This window comes from Equus caballus, chromosome 19, assembly GCF_041296265.1.
Source record: "Equus caballus isolate H_3958 breed thoroughbred chromosome 19, TB-T2T, whole genome shotgun sequence".
In the NCBI taxonomy this organism is placed as follows: domain Eukaryota; kingdom Metazoa; phylum Chordata; class Mammalia; order Perissodactyla; family Equidae; genus Equus; species Equus caballus.
This window is the reverse complement of record NC_091702.1, coordinates 22096661-22101517: the sequence shown is the minus strand read 5'-3', so window position 1 is coordinate 22101517 and position 4857 is coordinate 22096661.

Genomic DNA, 4857 nt, shown 5'->3' with positions numbered 1-4857 from the left:
GGGTTTGTCGTATATGGCCTTTATTATGTTGAGGTAGTTTCCTTCTATGCCCATTTTGTTCAGAGTTTTTATCATAAATGGCTGTTGGATCTTGTCAAATGCCTTCTCTGCATCTATTGAGATGATCATGTGGTTTTTATTCCTCAGTTTGTTGATGTGGTGTATCACGTTGATTGATTTGCAGATGTTGAACCATCCCTGTGTCCCTGGTATGAATCCCACCTGATCCTGATGTATGATTCTTTTGATGAATTGCTGAATTCTGGTTGCCAAAATTTTGTTTAGAATTTTTGCATAGAGATGATGAGAACATTTTGTATCACAGACATGGTCCCCTGTTTTATCATGGCTGATTACATTTTGGAGTTATCAAATTTAAAGGAACCACACCTTCTTATTTTCTAAAAACACTAGTGTTCCACATTCTGTCTTTTCTGTGATAACAAGTGCCTATCAATTCTATGATAGTAAAGCAGAATTTTAAAATAATTAACTCTGTCCCTTCAAAATAAAAGTATTACTTTAATAACAAGTAGGAGAGTTTCTGCTTTTGAAGGAAACTTGGGCTAAAGGGAGAGCATTCTGAAAGCAGATCTTTGGAAATGCTTCTTTCTTTTTTTTTTTTGCTGAGAAAGATTTGCCCTAAGTTAACATCAGCTGCCGATTTTCCTCTTTTTGTATGTGAGTTGCTGCCACAGCATGGCCACTGACAGACAACTGGTATAGGTCCACACTGGGGAATAAGACCAGGCCGCCAAAGTGGAGAGTGCCAAACTTAACCACTAGGCCAAAGGGGCTGGCCCAAGAGTGTTTCTTTCTTAACTGATTGACTTCAGAAGCTACGTGTCACCTCTAAGAATGCTCATATCTGCCCACTTTAAAAAGCCTGGAAATAGACATTTCTAATTCATTTGAAAGATCTTCCTCAAAATGACTCTCAAACAGTTTTGAATTTTCTTGTTAAATAAAATTGTTAAAAATATAAAAATGCAATACCTCTGATTGTTTGGTAAAAAAAATATTGTTCTCTAAGATATTGAGTGAATTGGTGGGGGTAGGAAAAGGCTTTTAAAGTGTTTCTCCTTGTTGGCAAGATCTACTCAATTCTGTCTTAATTCAGGTCAGGATGCCCTACCCACAGGTGAAAAATCAAAAAGCTCTGGAAACCAAAAGTCCTGTTCATTATGTATTTGGCAGCAAAACTTGACCTGAATTGATTTGAGGCTATTTACATTCTTTATTTTTCCATGCAGTGTGCCGATTCTCAGCTCTTTTGCAGACGTACAAGGGTATTTAATGATGGGGTGCTGCCCCAGGCCTCACTGGGGGTGTCACATAATAGATGCTATATGAGTTTTCTGAAATCTGTAAAATTCTGGATATCCTAAATTCAACTGCTCCAGAGGATTTGGGAGCTTATGGGTCTGTGGAGATTCCCAGCAGTGAATATGATATGAGTAAAGAATTGCAAAGTATTGTTGATGATAAACAAAGGTCTTTTTCATTGCATTTTAATGTTAAGGATCTGTAATTCCGGAAGTTAGTCCCTGAATATCTGTTGTTATAAGGATAGTGAACTTACATCTTTGGGCAGAGGGTCTGTAATTCAAAGTTAGCATAGACGTCAAATAGATTGTACCACTAAATAAATAAATAAATATACATACATGTTTTTTCTTTTTTCCACTTTGTCCTTAGAGGGGAGTTCTCCTGGGAACACGCTGAGCTCAGCTGAAGCGGAGAGGTTCCTGAGAGATACTTTTGCTATATCTGGGGTGGGAAGGTAGGGATGGCTTGACTGGTCTTAGAAACTAGCCTAAGCCATGAGTTTGCAAATACATCTTTAATGTGACAGATTGTACAAGTGTGAAAACCTGTACCAGCTACAATGTAGTGTGAGTGTCCACAGGATGACCTTTCTACTGCAAAATGAAAAATGATGCAGAGAAATGAAAATGTTTTCCAACCCCCTTAGCTGTTAGCAAATGTTTGCCAAGAAAACACTTCCATAATTCTCTGGAGGTTCTAAAAGATTAGAAGGCACACGGGCAGGGCTCCAAGTGACTCTCACCCTGGGGAGTTTCACCATTCTACTATCATTAAGAAACCTTTTATAATAGGCCCTTCTATTTCTCTTCTTCTATTCTAAGTAAGAACATTTGCTGGTATAAACAAACATGACTTTCTAAATCCAAACTGAACCAGGAAAGTGTAAAACCAAACAAATGTTTGTAGAAACATTTTACTTGGAAACGCAAAGAATGCTAATGCGTAATGGAGTCCGGAGCTAGAAACTTTTGAGATGACAGATGTAATATCTGATGTCAACCAGTGCTGAAGTTATGATCTGAAAAGGTGAATTGGTTGTATGTTTATTTAGATGAAGGCTGAGTCAAAACTTGATGGAAAAGAAATTTGTGCTTTTTTGTTTTTTTGGTGAGGAAGATTAGCCCTGAACTCACATCTGCCACCAATCCTCTTTTTGCTGAGGAAGATTGGTCCTGAGCTAACCAATCTGTGCTCTTCTTCCTCTATTTTGTATGTGGGATGCTGCCTCAGCATGGCTTGATAAGCAGTGCGGAGGTCCGCACTGGGGATCCGGGCCTGCCAACCCCGAGTCGCCAAAGTGGAGCGCACGAACTTAACCACTTCGCCATCAGGCTGCCCCATCCTTACTTTTGAAATGGAAATATGTATGGTGCTGAAACTGATGTAAGGAAGGTGGAACTGAGTTCTACACCACAAAATTGCAGCAATTCAAACTAACAGTTCATAAACAAATTGAGCGTTTGCCTAGCTGAAGAGAAAAAAATGCAACACTAATGCAACTGATTGGGCCCCACTGATGCCCTCACTAATTCACCTCTCCACGAACTCTGTATCAGCAGAGAATAACTAATGCCCCTGCCAAATAAGGCTCACCCTGAATAGTTGGTTTTCCTGAATATTGGTTTCTTTCCTATCTATACCAAGATGCAGAATCCGACCACTTCCAACCCCTCCGGGACTAGCGCTCCAGTCCATCCTTGCTGGGTTGCTTCGTCTTTGCGCTTCTACCCTCTCTCGCAGGCAATCTACCCTCCATATAGCAGTCCGTGTGGTCCTTCTAAAACAAAAGTCAGATTACAACATTCTTTGGCCCAAAGCTTTCCATATCAATTAACATTAAGTTCAAACTCCTTCCTTTCCGGAACTTGCTCCCCCTTCGCCCCCCACCCCTACCCCCACCCGCACTCGCATCCCCGGACTCCATTTCCGCACTTTTCTCCTTGCTTTCCCCACTGTATTCACCTTTGCCTCTTACTCTGCCTTGAAAACACCAAACACATTTCTACTTCATGGCCTTCGTACTTCCTAGTCCCTCTGTCTGGATGCTTCCCTAGACTTCTACAAGCCTTGTGCCTTTTCTTCTGCTCCAGCGTCACCTTATCAGAGAAGTCTTCTCTGCCAACTTCCCTCAGCCCCGCTCTGGAAGCCCTGGTCTTTTCCTTTACCCTCGTTTATATTTCTTCATAATACCCATCACCTCCTACATAGTTCAGGTCTGTTCTCCGACAGAAAAGCAGAGGCTTCCTCTGTTCTGTTCTTGCGGTGTCCTCAGCTGCTAAACCAGCTCCTGTAATGTGGGTGGCTTTCACAGTGTATGAATTAAGGAACACTGAAACTTGATTGTAAGTCTAAAAGTTGAAAATACATAAATATGTCTGGATAAAATACTTCAGCTTTGAAAAAAATGTTCATTTTTCTTTCTTATAGGTTCCTGAGATCATTTTCTACTGTGCAACTTATGGATTTTTTGGGAAACTGAGAACAGTTACTTTTAGTTACTTTAATATAATTGTAGCAAACAATTGACACACAATTTTTTTCTAAACAAATATTCACTCTTTTAAATGCTTTTGCATGTTTTCTTATTTAATAATCAAGCTACTTTGTATATACGTACAAATGCATGAAAATGAATACAATTTTACAAGGTATGTAAACATTGAAAATATAGAGAGATTCTAAATAAGTTATTTGATGTATTTAATGACTGCTGGGGGTGTTGGATCACTGTGGCCTCTTCGCTATGGAAATGCTTCACAGGGACTGGCTCAGGGTAGCCGAGAAGATTCATCTCTGGTGTTTTATTGGGGCTGTAAGCATCAGCACCGCCCCTTTTTAAAGTGTCATATGGTAGACAGCCCACAAGCTGACCGTTGTGGGAAAAAATTAGGAAACACATGAATGGTCCACAGGAAGCTAAAAAGAAGATATAGAGATACAGTGCTTCTGTATACCTTGGCAATGTCTGTTCCTCATTCTCTCTTGAGATTTTTGGTCCTAGCCACTGTCGTGTATTTTTTTTCAAGCCTTGAGAATCACACTGTTGTCATCTTTCATTCTGTCTCTGTTAGGATGGCTGAGGTGATTTATGTCAGCAGGTGACCAAGGATAAAACATCTAGCCCTGTGCTCTTGTTTCCAGAGTAGCATGTGCGCTGTGGCTAGTTAATTAGGATCAATAATTAAACCTTTATGAATGAGTGAATGAAGTGAATGCTTGCTAACCAGGGGACTGTGAGGTGGACTCGATGACACACAAGTCACACAGGTCATGTCGGTGAGGGTGACTGGGGGCAAGCAATAGACGCAGACTCTTGCTATCTGAAGAAGGGCACCAGGGGCTCACAGACTCAAGGCACGGCGGGGAGACAAGGCCGGGAACAGCAGATACCAAGGAAGCGCCAGAAGGTTAAACAAACAAATCAGGAAGTGAGAAATTGTCTCTGACCGGGTCACCCTGGCCAGGGCCAAGCTGCTGCTGGGGCTGCTACTGCCTCTGCTCGGTGAGTCCAACCCCAAACATCCCCGG